The sequence below is a fragment of the Ranitomeya variabilis genome, chromosome 4 (genome assembly GCF_051348905.1).
Source record: "Ranitomeya variabilis isolate aRanVar5 chromosome 4, aRanVar5.hap1, whole genome shotgun sequence".
NCBI lineage: Eukaryota > Metazoa > Chordata > Amphibia > Anura > Dendrobatidae > Ranitomeya > Ranitomeya variabilis.
Genome location: NC_135235.1, coordinates 533,720,847 through 533,740,749, shown reverse-complemented (window position 1 = coordinate 533,740,749; position 19,903 = coordinate 533,720,847).

Here is a 19,903-nt window from a genome sequence, read left to right as displayed (position 1 = left end):
TTTCAGAGGGCGTGCACACAGGGGTAGAGAAGGCATATATTGAAGAGGAGCCCTCCTGCAGGCTCCAACCCTGATGAAGAAGGGCGATTACCCTTTGAAACGCGTTGGTTTGCTTTTTGGTCCCAGCAGGGCTCCATTGGCCTGTGACGTCACACGCTGCCCAGCAGCGCCGGCCATCTTTGTTTCTAAGTGCAACCAGGGACGCCTTCGGCCGGGGCGTTCTCTGGCTCTGCACTTACCAGCTACACCCCACACAGGTCACGCAGGATCAGTACCTGTGTGTCCACCTGTTGCCCGCCACCCGCAGGATTACTCCGCGCACGTGCCCGTCACAACCACTTATGGTAGTCCGCACGCCCCCTTGGATATACACTAGGAAGAGGTCAGCGTGCAATCAGTCACAGTATACGGTAAGGGTTCTTTGAACGGACACTTTCATTTTTTGAGGGTACCTTTGTGCACTGATATCCGCAGCATACAGGGCGGCGGACAGGTGTCCTGCTGTTCAGTGCATCCTTGCAATCACCTACAGGCATCTTTGTGGGTATTATTGGGCCCACCATCACTGGATTTTATTATTACACACTCATGTGTTGTATCCTGGTTATTATAGGCAGTGTATTTTAAACACCTAAGCGCGGTATCATTTTTGAGTCTTCCAATTTGGTTTTTCAGAAGTGGCACATATTCTGAAGATACCAGCAGCTGGGTGTTTTTCTAGATCAGCCCCACAGGTATCAGTGGGAAGGAGTGTTGAGCGCCAGTGTATTTGTATTTGTAGAGGTAAAATTATGTTCTCCTCATGAGCATCTATGCCTCTTTTAATGCATCCCATTATTTTATTTGCCTTTGTAGCAGCTGCCTGACACTGGCCACTGAATATGAGTTTGTCATCCACCCATACACCCAGGTCTTTTTCATTGACGGTTTTGCCCAGAGTTTTAGAATTAAGCACATAGTTATACATCTTATTACTTCTACCCAAGTGCATGACCTTACATTTATCCCCATTAAAGCTCATTTGCCATTTATCAGCCCAAGCTTCTAGTTTACATAAATCAGCCTGTAATATAAAATTGTCCTCCTCTGTATTGATTACCCTGCAGAGTTTAGTGTCATCTGCAAATATTGAAATTCTACTCTGAATGCCCCTTACAAGGTCATTAATAAATATGTTAAAAAGAAGAGGGCCCAATACTGACCCCTGTGGTACCCCACTTCTAACCGCGACCCAGTCCGAGTGTGCTCCATTAATAACCACCCTTTGTTTCCTATCCCTGAGCCAGCTCTCAACCCACTTGCACATATTTTCCCCTATCCCCATTATTCTCATTTTATGTATCAACCTTTTCTGTGGCACCGTATCAAAAGCTTTTGAAAAGTCCATATACACTACATCTACTGGGTTCCCTTGGTCCAGTCCGGAACATACGGAAATAGTATGTGTGTGTGTATTTGCTCTGTACTCTAAGTTATATTCTGATCCCGCTGCTAACCTAGGATTTACCTTTTTGACCTTCCATTTGACTTACCCCTTTATCTTGATCTGCTACCTTCCTAACACTCTGATCTCGGTCTATTAGATAGCCTCTTGACTATCCTGCCTCACGGTAAGTCTGGTAAGTGTGTGAGTAGGACTTGCCTCACATTACAATTGGCCAAGGTCTGGCTACTGTCAGAGTGCTAAATAGCCAAGTAATCACCCAGAATAGATGACACCTTCAGGAGATCTGTGGCGCCCCAGGGTCCTGGTCGTCGCAGTGGCATTGCTTTCCCCTTGGGGAGAGGGATGTCACGCTTGGGAGCGATGAAGGATATCTTTCACCAGGTAAATCTCACATACAACACGTTCACACTCCAGGCCAGAAGGGGGAGCTCTAAACCTGGTTTTGGGTGAACTCCCCTATAAATACATTCTGATTGGAGGAAAAGGGGCAGTTCCTGTCAGAGAGACAGAGGGGAAGGAAGTGGAAAGATGTGCTAGGGAGAGATTGATAGAAGGGAGCTTGTCGAGGAACATCAGCTGAGGCAGAGCTGGTACAATAGGAGAGTAGCTGAGCAGACGTGGGGGTCTGCAGCGCCTGGCAGAAAAAGGAAACTTAGAAGGAAAGAACAACTTGTAGAAGGTGTGCAGGAGAGAAAAGGCACAGGAGAGTGACACCAGGGGAGCAGAGCAGTAATTTGGCTACCTCCCTGGCTAGCGCAGATTCCAGTAGCTGGAAGACCGAGGCCATGTCGGACTCTTAAGAGGCACAGCAGAAACTGGCAGGACAGCTGAACTGCAAGTTACCTGTCTGCCCTAAAACCCAGGAGGCACAGTGGCACATAGAGCCCGGGTCATGATAGAGACCCTGTAAAAAGGCCCAGTTCACCTGTCATACGGGTTTGTGTCCTAACCTATATAGAGGACAGAGAAGAACTGTGAGGACCTTATTAGAAGCCATAGGCAGTAAGGGACTACAACACCACCGCGCTTTGACGAAGGCTTTCATCTCCGCCTGGTAAAGGGGACTCTGGATTCGCTTCTAAGCCGTCCGAACCCTGCCTGTCCTGTGATCTGGTGCCCTGGACTGCGGTTGCCTGAAACTACAGTAAACCAGGTAAAGACTGCAAACCTGTGTCCTCGTTCTTTACTGCACCACCCGCCACTCCATCGGTGCCCTACACCTGGGAAGCCCTGGGGACCCTGCTTCACCTGTGGGAAGCGTTTCCATCATTGCTGCAATATCATCACCCCAGAGGACCCCTTTAAGCAGTGTCGGCCCCTACTGACCAAACAACACTGTGCAAGCAGTGGGCCCTCCGCCTGTCATTGCAGTGTCAGCTGCCACTGACCGTGGGTGCGTTGACATCAGCACTCGGTGCCTGCAGTCGGAGAAAAGCGGGAGCAGGGAACAGTGCAGGAACCAGGAGGAAGAGAAGTGAGTATTTAGTTTATGGGGCTACATTACACTACAGAGGGTGGCTATGGGGGTGCATTATACTACAGAGGGGGTGCATTACATTATAAAAGATGCCTATGGGGGTGTATTATACTACAGAGGGTGGCTATGGGGGTACATAAAATTGTAGAGGATTCCTATGGGATGCATTACATTATAGAGGATGGCTATGGGGTGCATTACATTATAGAGGATGCCTATAGGGTGCATTACACTAAAGAGGGTGGCTATGGGGGTGCATTATACTACAAAGGGTGGCTATGGGGGTGCATTACATTATACAGGATGCCTGTGGGGTGCATTACACTACAGAGGGTGGCTATTGGGATGCATTATACTACAGAGGGTGGCTATGGGGGTGCATTACATTATAGAGGATGCATTACATTATAAAAGATGCCTATGGGGGTGCATTATACTACATAGGGTGGCTATGGGGGTGCATTACATTATAGATGATGCCTATGAGGTGCATTACACTACAGTGGGTGGCTATTGGGATGCATTATACTACAGAGGGTGGCTATGGGGGTGCATTACATTATAGATGATGCCTATGGGGTGCATTATACTACAGAGGGCGGCTATGGGGGTGCATTATACTACATAGGGTGGCTATGGGGGTGCATTACATTATAGATGATGCCTATGGGGTGCATTACATTATAGAAGATGCCTATGGGGGTGCATTATACTACAGAGGGTGGCTATGGGGGTGCATTACATTATAGAAGATGCCTATGGGGGTGCATTATACTACAGAGGGTGACTATGGGGGTGCATTACATTATATAAGATGCCTATGGGGGTGCATTATACTACAGAGGGTGGCTATGGGGGTGCATTACATTACAGAGGATGCCTATGAAGGAGCATTGCATTAAAGAGGATGTCTATGGGGTGCATTACACTGCAGATGCTGCCTATGGGGCTGCATTACACTAAAGAGGCTGCCTATGGGGTGCATTACACTACAGAGGCTACCTATAGGGGTGCATTACGCTATAGCGTCTGCCTATGGGGAGTTCAGTATACTATAGAGTCTGCCTACGTGGAGTGCAATATACTATATGGACACCTATGGGGACTGCATTATAATATATGGAACCCTATGGGGAGTGCATTATACTTTATATAGAGCCTGCCTATGGGGAGTGCATTATACAATATAGAGGCCTATGGGGAGTGAATTATACTATGTGGAGACCTTTGGGTAGTGCATTATACTATATTGAGGACTATCTGGTATATTATCCTATATGGAGGCTTTCTAGGGGGACATCATAGTGTGGAGATTACAGTGATGGGGCCATCATACAGCGTTGGAGCCATTAAACAGTTTGGGGGATATTAAGGGGTCAGTATATATACAGTGAGGGGGCATTGTACTGTGTATGAGAGCATCATATTGTGTACAGAAGAGCTGTACAGGGGGGGAGACTCGGGACATTATTAAATGCAAAGTGGGCACTTATTGTTATAGGGGAACTCAGGTTACTGTGACTGTCAATGGCGCATACAGGGCAATATTACTTTTTAGGGGACAAAATGTGGGTACTGTTTTCTAGGGCACTTGCACCTGACATTACTATATTCTAGAGCAGGGGTGGGGAACCTCCGGCCCATGACCGCATGCGGCCCGCAGTGGCTTTTCATGAAGCCCGCAGGAAGGTCCCCGGAGTCCGCAATGTCCTGGCGGCAGCCGCATCCTGAAGGCTGATGGCCCTTTAACTCCAAGTGCATGGCACGCAGCATTCATCACAGAACGCTGCCTGCCCTGCACATGAATGATGTCATTGGGGTGGGTGGGGTTAGCTCTGGGGTGGGGTTTGCGCCTAATGCTCTCCCGTCCTCCTGTCCCAGAAGAGAAGCTACTGCAGCTAGACTTGAGTCCAGAGCGATCTCTGTGCTGGCAGCTCTGTACCTGTAGTTGATCTGTGTCCCTCAGCTATGTGCCCACTGTGATCTCTGCCCCCCCGCTATGCGCCCACTGTGATCTCTGTGCCCCCTGCTATATGCCCCAATATGATCTGTTTGCACTGCCAAATATAGGCCCCCTGTGATCTCTGTGCCTCCCAACTATGTGCCCCCATGTCATCTCTGTCCCCCTCCTGTGATCCCTCTGCCCGTCAGCTATGTGCCCCCCGCTATGTGCCTGCCCCAATATGATCCCTTTGCCCCCCAACTATAAGCCCCCTGTGATCTCTGTGACTCCCAGCTATGTGTCCCATGTCATCTCTGTGCCCCTGTGATCCCTGTGCCCCCTAGCTATGTGCCTTCTAGCTATGTGCCCCCTGTGATCTCTGTGCCCCCAGCTATGTACCCCCTGTGATCTCTGTTCCCCCTGTAATTTCTGTGTCCTCCAGCTATATGCCCCCTGTGATCTCTGTGCCCCCCAGCTATGTGCATCCCTGTGATCACTGTGGCTCCCAGCTTTGTGCCCCCTGTGATCTTTGTGCTCCCTGTGCCCCCCTGCTATGTACCCCCTGCAATATTTGTGCTCCCATGTGATCTGTGCCACCTATGATCTCTGTCCCCTCCAGCTATGTGCCCCCAGCTATGTGCCCCTCGTGATCTCTGTGCCCCCAGCTATGTACCCCCTGTGATCTCTGTTCCCCCCCAGCTATGTGCATCCCTGTGATCACTGTTGCTCCTAGCTTTGAGCCCCCCTGTGATCCCTGTGCTCCCTGCTATGTACCCCCTGCACTATTTGTGCTCCCATGTGATCTGTGCCACCTGTAATCTCTGTCCCCTCCAGCTATGTGCCCCTCCATGATCTCTGTGCCCCCCAGCTATGTGCCCACCTTTTATCTTTGTGCCTCATGTGATTTCTGTGCTCTCCAGCTATATGATCCCCTGCGATTTATGTGCTCTCCAGCTATATGCCCCCTGTGATCTCTGTGCCCCCCAGCTCTGTGCATCCCTGTGATCACTGTGGCTCCCAGCTTTGTGCCCCCTGTGATCTATGTGCTCCCTGTGCCCCCCTGCTATGTACCCCCTGCAATATTTGTGCTCCCATGTGATCTGTGCCACCTATGATCTGTCCCCTCCAGCTGTGTGCCCCCAGCTATGTGCCCCTCCATGATCTCTGTGCCCCCCTGCTATGTACCCCCTGCATATTTGTGCTCCCATGTTATATGTGCCACCTGTAATCTCTGTCCCCTCTAGCTATGTGCCCCTCCATGATCTCTGTGCCACCCAGCTATGTGCCCACCTTTTATCTTTGTGCCCCCTGTGATTTCTGTGCTCTCCAGCTATATGCTCCCGTGATTTATGTGCTCGCCAGCTATATGCCCCCTGTGATTTCTGTGCCCTCCAGCTATATGTCCCCTGTGATCTCTGTGCCCCCCAGCTATGTGCATCCTTGTGATCACTGTGGCTCCCAGCTTTGTGCCCCCTGTGATCTGTGTGCTCCCTGTGCCCCCCTGCTATGCACCCCCTGCAATATTTGTGCTCCCATGTGATCTGTGCCACCTATGATCTCTGTCCCCTCCAGCTATGTGCCCACAGCTATGTGCCCCTCCGTGATCTCTGTGCCCCCCAGCTATGTACCCCCTGTGATCTCTGTTCCCCCAGCTATGTGCATCCCTGTGATCACTGCGGCTCCCAGCTTTGTGCCCCCTGTGATCCCTGTGCCCCCCTGCTATGTACCCCCTGCACTATTTGTGCTCCCATGTGATCTGTGCTACCTGTAATCTCTGTCCCCAAAGGGTTAATATTGACAATATTTTCTTCTCAGATCACACATTTGTCAGTATCTCCATTGTCCTTCCAAAGTTTAGGTCTAAGCAATGCCACTGGAGCCTGAATGAACACTGCGAATGATAGTTCTGCTTCCCTATGGGATTGAGGGCTGGCTGAGCTGTCAGGATTGTGAGTGACGGCGCTGCTGCCCAATCTGAGGCAGAGGTGTTTGAGTATTGATTGACAGCTCTGCCATCCTATCTGGCTGGGTCTGTGGGATCTCTTGCAAGTGTCATCTGTTCTGGGTGATTACAGGGATACTGAGCACTCTGACAATAGCCAGACCTTTGCCAATTGTAGCTTTGTACAAATGACATAGTTAGTTATAGTTATTATTAAGGTTGAAGGAAGACTTTAAGTCCATCTAGTTCAACCCATAGCCTAACAAGCCCTAACATGTTGATCCAGGGGAAGGCAAAAAAAACCCCATGTGGTAAGAGTAAGCTCCACCATGGGGAAAAAAATTCCTTCCCGACCCCACATACGGCAATCAGACTAGTTCCCTGGATCAACGCCTTATCAAGGAATCTAATATATATACCCTGTAACATTATACTTTTCCAGAAAGGTATCCAGTCCCCTCTTAAATTTAAGTAATGAATCACCCATTACAACATCATACGGCAGAGAGTTGCATAGTCTCACTGCTCTTACAGTAAAGAATCCGCGTCTGTTATTATGCTTAAACCTTTTTTCCTCCAGACGTAGAGGATGCCCCCTGTAATCTCTGTCCCCTCTAGCTATGTGCCCCTCCATGATCTCTGTGCCACCCAGCTATGTGCCCACCTTTTATCTTTGTGCCCCCTGTGATTTCTGTGCTCTCCAGCTATATGCTCCCGTGATTTATGTGCTCTCCAGCTATATGCCCCCTGTGATTTCTGTGCCCTCCAGCTATATGCCCCCTGTGATCTCTGTGCCCCCCAGCTATGTGCATCCTTGTGATCACTGTGGCTCCCAGCTTTGTGCCCCCTGTGATCTGTGTGCTCCCTGTGCCCCCCTGCTATGCACCCCCTGCATTATTTGTGCTCCCATGTGATCTGTGCCACCTATGATCTCTGTCCCCTCCAGCTATGTGCCCCTCCGTGATCTCTGTGCCCCCCAGCTATGTACCCCCTGTGATCTCTGTTCCCCCAGCTATGTGCATCCCTGTGATCACTGCGGCTCCCAGCTTTGTGCCCCCCTGTGATCCCTGTGCTCCCCTGCTATGTACCCCCTGCACTATTTGTGCTCCCATGTGATCTGTGCTACCTGTAATCTCTGTCCCCTCCAGCTATGTGCTCCACCATGATCTCTGTGCCCCCCAGCTATATGCCCAACTTTTATCTTTGTGCCCCCTGTGATTTCTGTGCTCTCCAGCTATATGCTCCCCTGTGATATATGTACTCTCCAGCTATATGCCCCCTGTGATTTCTGTACCCTCCAGCTATATGCCCCCTGTGATCTTTGCCCCCCCAGCTATGTGCATCCCTGTGATCTCTGTCACTCCCAGCTTTGTGCCCCCCTGTGATCCCTGTGCCCCCCTGCTATGTACCCCCCTGAGATATTTGTGCTCCCATGTGATCTGTGCCCCCTGTGATCTCTGTCCCCTCCAGCTATGTGCCCCTCCATGATCTCCGTGTCCCCCAGCTATGGGCCCTCCTCTGATCTTTGTGCCCCCCTGTGATTTCTGTGCCCCCCTGTGATCATCGTGCCACCCCTGGAAAAGCAGCTGTGAGAAGCAACATGATCAGCATCACCTAACATCACAGCGGCACCAAAGAGAAGCAGCTCCAGACATCACATTAAGGGTGAGTTACCGTAATTGTTTGACTAAATATACCGGGTTCATTTTCAAGGTGATCATTTTTATGTAGCCCTCGGATGATGGTAGAAATTTCCAAATGGCCCTCGGCTGGAAAAAGGTTCCCCACCCCTGTTCTAGACGGTTGCTTTAGAATTTAGAGGGCACGGAGAACCACACAGCAGGTGCAGTAATAGGGACACATATGGCAGCAGTATTGGGGTACCAGAAGGATGAGGAATTTGTGCAGGTTGGGAATAGATGGTGACATGCTGAAAATGTGAGATGTGAAATGTGTCTTTGTTGCATTCTCTGCAGCCGAGTTCTGGCTGGAGGAGTTGTCATGTTTGTCTGGGCCAGATGGAAAAGATGTGAAAAGTGAACGATTCCATCAGAAAGAACGTCAGATGTAAGTCATTATCTGTAACTGTGCTGTGATCTCGTATATGTTCTGTAGGACTGGTGTCTACCACTGACCATATGGCAATAATATCAATATTGGCCTTTATATAGAGATTATTTTCAGCAACAGTGTGGTCATCTGCTGAGGTTCTCCTCCACTATTAGGGTGTGTCACCCAGTTATAATCAAGGTTACCTGGTTAGGGTCTCACTCAGAAGTTACACCCCCCTGAACCAAAACCCTAGCTACACCTCTAAATCAATACCCAAGCACCTCTGCCTCAGATTGGGCAGCAGAGCCGTCACACATAATCATGACAGCTCAGCCAGCCCTTGATTCCACAGGGCAGCATAGTTGTCATTGGACACCGTGACTGGTGGAATTGTGACACTCGAGGACCCCACTATGAAGGCAGAACTACAGAAGACACTTGACACATGCTTTGTTGTAAACTCTAGAGGAAACAGATCCATGCATTGTGTGTGAGGTTCACAAATGTGTGGTTAGGGAGATTCTAATTAAAGATGTGGCTCATGTTAAAGGGAACCTGTCACCGCTTTTTTGCTCTATCAGCTAAAATATCATTTAATTGTCAGGTATGCATTCCACATCTTCATTTGAAACCCTCTGACACCCCATGCATCACCCATAAAAACCTTTTTTATTTATCCCGCGCTGTATGTTAATCTGTTCAGTCCGTTCTGATGGGCGTTGCCTCTGTTCCCTCACTCCACCCCTCTTCGGCTTGCTGTATGCATGTTTCGCCTTAAATCTCGCAGAGCACATACAGATTTTGCGCGTGCGCATTGCAATGTGACCTCGCACATGCGCAGTATGCTTGCCCAACTGCGGGCAAAGCCGAAAGGCAGTATGGCACAGTACTGGCGCATGCGCCATACTGCTTTTCTGCTTTGCCTGAGGTCACATTGCAATGCGCACGTGCAAAATCTGTACACGCTCTGCGAGATTCATGGCGAAGAATGTGTACAGTAAGCTGAAGAGGGGTGGAGTGAGGGAACAGAGGCAACGCCCATCAGACCGGACTGAACAGATTAACATACAGCGCGGGACAAATAGAAAAGGTTTTTCTGGGTGATGCATGGGGTGTCGGGGGGTTTCAAATGTAGATGTGGAATGCATACCTGACAATCAATTAAATGATATTTTTAGCTGATAGAGCAAAAAAAAAGTGATGACAGGTTCCCTTTAAACAAGAGCGTCCTCATGAGATTATTTGTCTGAAATTAGTGCTTTAGAAAGGTTACACAAGCGATCGCCTACTGAAGCAATAAGGACTACCCTTATATTTAAACAACAGTCTCTTCGTTCTTTACTTCTACATAAAGTTAGTCACCCTATCTAAATGTCAACATCATTACTATGAATATGGAAATAAAAGCTATAAGTCTCTAGACTTAAGATTATAGAGAATGAACACTTATGTTCCAACTATTCTAGACCCTTTACAGTGACGCAAGCACCTTCCAGCAAATATAAAAGATGCATTTAAAGCTTTCTATTCTTCCATATACTCGATGGACTCAACAAATCCTGAAACACAAAGAGCTGACTTTAAATCCTGTATCTAAACTTACAGATTTCAGAGAGTCCTGTATTTCAGCTGATGTTATTTGCTGGTTTTTTCTTGCATCCTGAACAATTTTCCTTTCAGTTGTGGACGACATTTTTGTTTGTCTACCTGACTGTGGTTGTTTTTACAGAGCCCCTGATTTTCCATTTGTTAATCACAGTTTGAACGCTGCTGACTGGCATTATCAGTTCCTTGGATATCTTTTTGTATCCCTTTCCTGTTTTATACCATTGAACTAGCTTTTCCCATAGATCTGTTGACAATTCTTTTCCTTTCCCCATGACTCACAATCTAGAAAAGTCAGTGGCTGGATGAATGATACAAGAGTCTGTCTGGATCCCAGAAACTCACTCAGCTTTTATGCAAACACTGATTACAAGCAAACAGGTCACAGATGAGGATGTTACCTTTAGTAGCCATTCAAGCCCATTAGTGTCAACTTCTGTGCATGTTATCGGACCAAAATCACCAGGGTATGTGAACTTTTGTTAAGGGTCATTTGGATGTTTTGGGTTGTCATTATGATTTAAAAAGAGAAAACACAGTAGTCTGACAATAAATGCCTTCACCCAACCATTAACCTAACCACGAGTGGAGAAAAAGTTTTGGTGTTATCATTCATATTTTCTCAAAAAAGGCCAAAAAAGAAAAAATTCTGCAGGGGTATGTAAATTTTCAGAACAACTGTATATAAAAGAATCAGGAACACCCGCTTTATTGGAGGCCGATGCTGACTCCTTCGAGTTACCCTTTTCTGAAGAGGAACTAGGTGCAGCCATAAAAGAGTCAAAACTGGGGAAAGCCCATGGTTCAAACGGTTTTTCATTACCTTATTACAAATAGTTTAATGATTCACTCACTCCTTATCTTTTAGTTTTTATGTGGTAATGGTTCCTCTTTCCCAGGAGACTTTTATGCGCTCATATATCAGTTATTCATAAGGAGGGAAAAGATCCATCTCAATCCTTAATGCGGATATTAAACTGTTTGCAAAAATGATTGCGTCCACACTATCTCCACTTTTAGTTAATGTTATCCACCCAGGTCAAGCATGGTTGACCCAGTTATCCACCCAGGTCAAGCAAGTGGTAGAGAGGCTAGAAACAACACAACTAAGTCACTTAAACTAATATTTAGAGCCAGACTTGTATAAAAGAATCGGGAATGCCCGGTTTATTAGAGGTCGACGCTGAATACCTCAAGTTACCCTTTTCTGAAGGGAAACTACATGCAGCCATATAGAGGAGTCAAAACCAGGGAAAGTACTTGGTCCAGGTGTCTTTTTCACTGCCATATTACAAACCGTTTACTGATTTGCTCACTCATCTTGTGTCTAGTTTTAGCGCGGTAATAGTTCCTCTTTCCGGGGAGACTTATGAGCTCATAAATCAGTTATTCATGAAGAGAGGAAAGATCCATCTCAATGTGCAAGCTGTAGACCAATCTCACACCATAATGTAGATATAACCCCCTTCCCAACATGTACAGTATATGTACAGCGCTGGGGGAGCTGCGTTCCTGCAAACCGCTGTACATATACTTCTCGATCGTGCAGGCTCAGGCTGAGCGCTGTTGCGATTGAGTGTGGATGTCAGCTTTCTATGCAACGACGCCCACGATCGGTGCTAACACCAATTTCTCCATCGCCACATTGGGGGACACAGGACCGTGGGTGTATGCTGCTGCCAATAGGAGGCTGACACTAAGTAAATACAAAAAGGGTTAGCTCCTCCACTGCAGTTTACACCGCCCACTGGCTCCGGATAATACCAGTTCTTGCTTAGTGTCCGTAGGAGGCACACTGCATCTGTTTTTTCTCCAGACGTTCTTATTTTTTATTTTTACTTTTAATTTTAGTTTTAACTTTGCGCAAGAGGATGATGGGGTGATGGACCCTTTTAAGGGGGCTGATCTCCCCCAAAACATCAACAGGAGAGCATGGTGAGCTCACTCCCTGTACCCTCTCCTGCGACGTGGGATGCTCGGCCTAGAACTAGCCCTGTGAAATCCTAGGGGAGCGAACCCTTAGGATACACAGAGGCCCCCTTCCTTGAACACAGTCCGGCCGCCCTCCCTCTGCACCACCACTGAAGAACAGCAGTGCTGCATGGAGCTCCCCAGTCCCTCTCCACCTCTTCATCAAGAGGGCGGCGGATCGAGGTTGACTACACCTCCCCTCATACCTCGCCTGAAGAGGACCATAAGCGGTGAGTCTGGCAGGAGTGGGGGGCTCCCGAGCGCACCGCGGGCTCGGCCGCATCTTGCGGCTGGGCACCGCTAATTTAGTCCCTGGCTTCGGCCCCAGATAGGCCGCGTCTACGCCCACAGAGCGCATCACGCGTGAGGCCCCGCCCACCGGTTTAGCGCTTCTTGCACACTGCGAGAAGCGCTCCACATACTCTCGGCGGCCATCTTTGATACGAGGAAACCTTCTGGGCGCCGGCGGCACTCCTCTCCTCCCAGTTGGCACAGCGCTGCGACAGGACACAGGACCTGGGTAGGTGCGCTGCACACTAACACAGGCCCGCCTCCTCCTGCACACAGAGTGCTCCGCTTTTTTAGCTGCACATAAGTGCCCCACATCAGCCCTGCACGGAGGTTAGCAATACAACATGTCTCTGCCTAAACCCTCAAAAAAGTATGCAAAAACACATACGGTGTTCTTCACTTCTTGCACCTCCTGTCAGTCTGCGCTACCAAGTGGGCATACTGCTCCGCTCTGTAATGCTTGTGACCCTAAATGCGCTCAGGAGCCCCCCGCCACAAACGAGACCGCGGTGACCAATTCCCCTGAGTGGACTTTGTCACTTTCGCAATCTTTGGCTTCTTTGACTAAAGCTATTGAGTGCCTCCTGGATCCAACCAGGAGCTGGACCACTAATCCGCCTATTCAGGAAACTTCCCCTACGGCTGCGGAATCTTCAGGCTGCAGGGGCCGCTCTCTATCTAAGCACAAGTGGCCATCTAGGAAGCGCGCCCGTAGCTCGTCCCCCAGGCTCTCTGGTGCCTCGGCGTCCATTAGCTCCGCTTCCCACTCTCACTCCCCAGGCACCTCTCCCGACCAGGACTCTGATCCTGAGTCTGATGGGCCTCTAGATCTGGAGTCGGCAGGTTTTCAGAGCTCTATAGATAGTCTTATTGAGGCCGTCAACCAGTCCCTTCAGGTTGATGAGGAAACAGCGACCTCCAGTACGGATAATTCGGTGTCCTTCAAAAGGTCCAAACGCACTCATAGGGTGTTTGCCAATCACCCGGAGTTCCAGGGCATAGTCCAGCGACATAGGGAGCGTCCAGACAAATGCTTTCAAGGCCAGAGATCTCTGGAGTCCAAATATCATTTTTCTCCTGATCTCCGCAAACAATGAACAGAATCTCCTCCTGTGGATCCTCCTGTTTCGCGTTTGTCCTCTAAAACCCTTCTATCCGTGCCGGACGGATCTTCTATCAAAGATCCCACAGATCGCCTAGTTGACAGTCTCGCCCGTTCAGCTTTTGAGGCTTCAGGCTCGGCACGCTTTCCCTCTTTCACGGCTACCTGGGTAGCCAAAGCCGTGACTTGTTGGGCAGACTCTCTGCATAAGGCCTTACAGAACAGTGGTCTTCCTTCTGACATAGCGGAGCTAGCAAATCAAATTTCCTTGGCTGGCGATTACTTAGTAAAAGCTTCCCTGGATGCGGCGAACTGCTCTGCACTTACGGCTTCAAACACTGTGGCGTTTAGGAGAGCGCTATGCTTGAGGAACTGGCAAGTGGACTCCGCATCTTAAAAGTCCCTCACGTCCCTGCCATATCTCAGTGGTTGTCTATTTGGTGAAAAGCTGTACAAGCTGATCTCAGACGCTACTGGGGGAAAAAGTACTTCCCTCCTCCAGCAGAGATTCAGACAACCGTTCCGACGACAGCCGCAGGCTTGTTTTCGGCCCTTTCGTGGAACTTACGCATGGCATTCCTCGGCCAGTTCGCCTGGTTCAGGGCGCCGCGCCAGCAGAGAAAAAAGCCCTCAGGCTTCTTTCAGGCCCAACCATTCCTGGAGGGGCTGCTCCACACAGTCTAGGTCCAGGGGATCCAGACCCCAACCATCTTCTTCTAAATGACTCGCAACCTCGTCCGGACAACACCGACAAAGTAGGCGGACGCCTTCGTTTGTTTCGTCATGCCTGTCTCGCAGTCGTTCACGAAGAGTGGGTCAGGTGTCCTCCGGTTACAAAATCAATTTTTCCTTCCCCCTCCATCCCGGTTTTTCGCTTCCCGCCCTCCCGAAGCAGGAATGCGCCCTCGGGCTTTTTCCCAGGCTATCGAGTCGCTCCGCCAAGACGGAGTGATTGTCCCTGTCCCAGAGGACGAAAGGTTCTGCGGTTTTTATTCAAATCTGTTTATGGTTCCCAAAACGGATGGAACAGTCAGGCCCATCCTGGACCTAAAGCTCTTGAACAGATTTGTCAAAGTCCGTCATTTCAGGATGGAATCCCTCCATTCCGTCATTGCCTCGATGGAACAAGGCGAATTCTTAGCATCCATCGACATCCGGGATGCGTACCTTCACATCCCAATCTTCCCACCTCACCAAAGGTTTCTTCGCTTCGCCGTCGGACAGGAACATTTTCAGTTCATGGCCTTGCCTTTCGGCCTCGCCACCACCCCCAGAGTTTTCACAAAGGTCATGGTGGCGGTCATGGCCATTCTACATTCTCTGGGTCTAGTCGTGCTTCCCTACCTAGATGACTTACTGTTCAAAGGCCCATCTTTCCAAGCCTGCGAGGAGTGCGGCTGCATTTCCTTAGATACTCTTTCTCGGCTGGGCTGGTTGGTCAATTTAGAAAAGTCATCTCCTGTTCTGGCCCAACGGATCTCCTTCCTGGGCATGACCTTGTAAACCTCCCTAGGGTTGGTGCTCCTTCCTCGGGACAAGGTCCTGGCTCTTCAACAAGGGGTCTGGAAGCTTCTCCAGCTGTCTTCCTGTTCCATCCGTTTCATCATGAGGATTCTTGGGAAGATGGTGGCAGCAATGGAGGCGATTCCATTTGCGCAACTACACCTCCGTCCCCTCCAGCATGCTCTGCTGGACGCATGGGACGGGAGTCCGTTTTCCCTCGACCGACTGTGTCCTCTTTCTTCTCGAGTCAAGCAGACACTCCAATGGTGGATGCTCTGATCCTTTCTCCTCCAAGGGAGGTCCTTCCTCCCGGTCCATTGGCTGGTAGTCACTACCGATGCCAGCCTCCTAGGCTGGGGAGCGGTCTTTCACCATCACACTGCGCAGGGAATCTGGACTCATCACGAGTCCCGCCTTCCAATCAATATCCTGGAGATACGTGCGATTTGGCTGTCCCTAAAGCGGTTCCATGTTTGTGACGGGGTGTGCGACAGCAAACAGGGACAGCAGACCGATGAATAATCCAAGAGACCTTTATTGCAACTGAGAGAATATTCCGGCAAACAGTGATCAGGTTCTTCAACTTACAATAAGGCCGCAACAAAATAACAAATCCAGGGCGACACCCGATAATCTGACTCCAGGGAAAACAAAACACTAGTTCATAGACAGGCGCCAGGATCTGGCCGCAGCAGCAGATCCTAGCTCCTCACACCACACAGGTCCCAGAAGAATGATAGTATATCAATGGGTTTATTGTTCCACCCTCTAGGGATCAGCCCCTTGGATGGGTGGAGGGGCTCACACCCACCCTCAAACATTTGTTACTTGGAGTTGAAAGTACAAAAGAGGCTCCAGATATCCAGTCCCAGCCTGTCTGAGAAGCCCCCTGCAGAGAGCAACAAATGAACACAATGCCCCCCACCAGAAGCAGGGTAGAAAATGTTAATGAAGTATGGTCTATGAAATCAGGGCGGGGGTGGTACTCCGTTACAACCCCTTCCCCTCTCAGATTGTGTACAGACTAGTGACTTCAACAGGTCGCTTGTCAAGTACACTTAGACATGGCCAACATGACTCATGACTCCTCCTGCCTGGACAATCCATCAGCATTTTGGTGTTGGCTCCCTCTTCTGTATTCTATGGTGAAATTGTAGGTCTGAAGTGCCAGGCTCCACAGCAGTAAACGTCCATTGTCCCCAGAAACCCTATTCAGCCAAGTGAGGGGATTGTGGTCAGTAACCACAGTAAATTCTCGACCATACAGATATGGCCTCAGTTTTCTACGGGCCCATACTACAGCCAGGCACTCCTTTTTTACAGTTGCATAGGTCACTTCTCGGTCCAGCAGTTTCCTGCTAAGGTAGGCAATGGGGTGCTCCTCCCAAGCTGCATTCACTTGGCTGAGAACAGCTCCCAGTCTATAAGAAGAGGCATCTGTCTGCACAATAAACCTCCTCTTGTAGTCCGGGGCAGCAAGAACAGGATCACAGACGAGGGCGTTCTTCAGCAGGTTAAAAGCCTTGTCACATGCTGGAGTCCAGGTCACCACTCTGGGCATTGCTTTCTTCGTAAGGTCCGTAAGAGGTTTGGCCACAGTACTGAAATGAGAAACAAATTTCCTGTAATAGCTAGCAGTGCCCCAAAAAAACATAACTTGTTTCTTGGTTTGGGGTACAGGCCATTCTCTGATAGCCTGTATTTTGGCAGGTTCAGGACATAGTTTCCCTCCCCTTACCCTATGCCCCAGGTATTGTACTTCACCCATCCCCAACTGGCACTTGTCAGGTTGAATTGTTAGGCCAGCTGCATAAAGTCGGTCAAGAACAACAGCTACTTGACTCAAATGATCCTCCCATGTGTGACTAAATATAGCAATATCGTCCAAGTAGGCACAAGCAAAGTCGCCACATCCCCTCAGTATCTGGTCCACCATTCGCTGAAATGTGGCATACCGAACGGCATGTATAGGAATTCAAACAGACCAAAGGGGGTTATAAAAGCCGATCTTTCTGTTCCTCCCTTCGTTAGAGGGATTTGCCAGTATCCCTTGCTGAGATCCAAGGTGGTGACATATTTTGCCCCAGCTAGCCGGTCTAGAAGTTCATCGATGCGGGGCATTGGGTAGGCATCGCTAATGGTATGGTCATTTAATCGTCTGTAGTCCACGCAAAATCTAGTACTGCCATCTTTCTTGGGTACTAACACCACAGGAGAGGCCCAAGGACTCTGTGAGGCCTGAATTACCCCCAGCTGTAACATCTCCTCCAGCTCATGTTGCATGGTGCTTCTAACAGATTCTGGTACCCGGTAAGGAGCCTGCTGTATAGGGCGGATGCCCTGGGTGTCCACATTATGCTGAGTTACTGTGGTTTGCCCTGGTCAGGATGAGAAAGCAGCCTGTCTTTGGTGAAGCACTTCTAGCATTTGTTTCTGTTGTAAGGAATTCAAGTGGTCCCCCAGAGGAACCTGTTCCACAGTGTATGGGGTTCTCGGAGCTTCAACAAGATCAGGTAACGGGTCCTCATCCTGACTCTCTTCTGAAACTAGCTGACAACTGGCTATCACAGGTAGGGTCTGGTCATGATATTCCTTGATCATATTCACGTGGACAGTCTTTTGCCTTCGACCCTGGTCATCTAAAACAAGGAGGTAATTGGTGTTGTTAAGTTTTCTGAGAACTCGGAAGGGACCTTCCCAAGTGGTCTAAAGTTTATTTTGTGGATAGGGAACAATCATCAAGACCCGTTGTCCTTCTGCAAACTCTCGATAGCGTGCTTTGCGGTCATACCATGTCTTCTGTCTGGTTTGAGCATCCGTACATGATCCTGAGCAAACCTAGCCAGTTGAGCCAGAGTTTCGCGAAGCTTCAGGACATATGGGACAACAGAGATTCCTGTATCTTCCACTTGCCCCTCCAAATATTCTTTTAGCAGGGTTAAGGGTCCTCTGACCTTCCTTCCATAGATCAGCTCAAATGGAGAAAACCCTGTGGACTCCTGGGGAACTTCCCGGTAGGCAAATAGGAGATGGAGTAGATACTTTTCCCAGTCTGAATCTATTTCAGTGAAGGCCTTTAGCATATTCTTCTGGGTGCCATTAAACCTTTCACAAAGTCCATTGGTTTGAGGATGATATGGTGTAGTTCGGATCGCTCGTACTCCACAAGTGCGCCAGAGACACTGTACCAGCTCTGACATGAACTGGGAGCCTTGGTCCGATAGGATCTCACTTGGGAATCCCACTCTAGTGAAAATTGTAACCAGGGCCTCGGCTACTTTGGCGGCAGAAATACTTGACAGGGCCACCGCTTCTGGGTATCTAGTGGCATAGTCCACAACAGTGAGAATGTACTGCTTTCCAGATTTACTGGGTTTAGCCAGGGGTCCAATAATATCAACAGCTACTCTTTGGAAGGGCTCTTCTATTATGGGGAGAGGTTGCAAGGGTGCCTTTGGATGATCTCCTGGTCGCCCTCTACGCTGACATATGTTGCAAGTTCGGCAGAAATGTGCTACCTGAGCCCCCTGCAGAGAGCAACAAATGAACACAATGCCCCCCACCAGAAGCAGGGTAGGAAATGTTAATTAAGTATGGTCTATGAAATCAGGGCGGGGGTGGTACTCCGTTACAATCATCTCCTAGCAGGCCGCCCCATCTGTATCCAGTTGGACAACAAAACGGCTGTGGCTTACTGTATATAAATCATCAGGGGGGCACCCGCAGCAGAGCTGCAATGCGCGAGGTAGAGCACATCCTTCGCTGGGCCAAATACAACCACTCAGTCATATCGGCTATTCACATTCCAGGAGTGGAGAATTGGGCCGCGGATTTCCTCAGCCGGCAAGGTCTTGCCTCAGGAGAGTGGTCTCTCCATCAGGACATATTCCAACAAATCTGCCTTCGTTGGGGTACTCCGGACATAGACTTGATGGCTTCCTGGTTCAATGCCAAGGTACCTCAGTTTGTGGCCCGGTCCCGCGACCCCAGAGCAATTGGGGCGGATGCGCTAGTCCTTCATTGGTGTCAGTTCCACCTTCCTTACCTGTTTCCCCCCTGCCCCTGCTTCCCAGAGTCATCAGGAAGATCGCCCCGGATTGGCCTCGCCGGGCGTGGTATGCAGAGCTGGTCGAACTTATTGCAGACGTTCCTTGGCGTCTACCAGATTGTCCAGATCTACTTTCTCAGGGCCCGATCTACAGCAGGTACAGCTACAGCAGGTTTTTCCCATGAGGTAGTTCCCACCTTTGCCCGAAAGCCAGTGTCATCACGCATCTACCATCGGACCCGGAGGATCTTCTTTGATTGGTGCAGAAGCAGAGGTCGCCCTCTGATGGTTTTCAACATCCCTACCATCCTGGATTTCTGCCAATCCGATCTGGACTCAGGGCTTTCGCCGAGTTCCCTTAAAGGGCAGGTCTCGGCCTTGTCAGTCCTTTTTCAATGAAAAATTGCTTCCAAACCTCAGGTCAGAACGTTCTTTCAGGGAGTCTCTCACGTGGTGCCTCTCTACAAAATGCCTCTAGAGGCTTGGGACCTTAATCTGGACCTAGGTGTCTTGCTGGATTCTC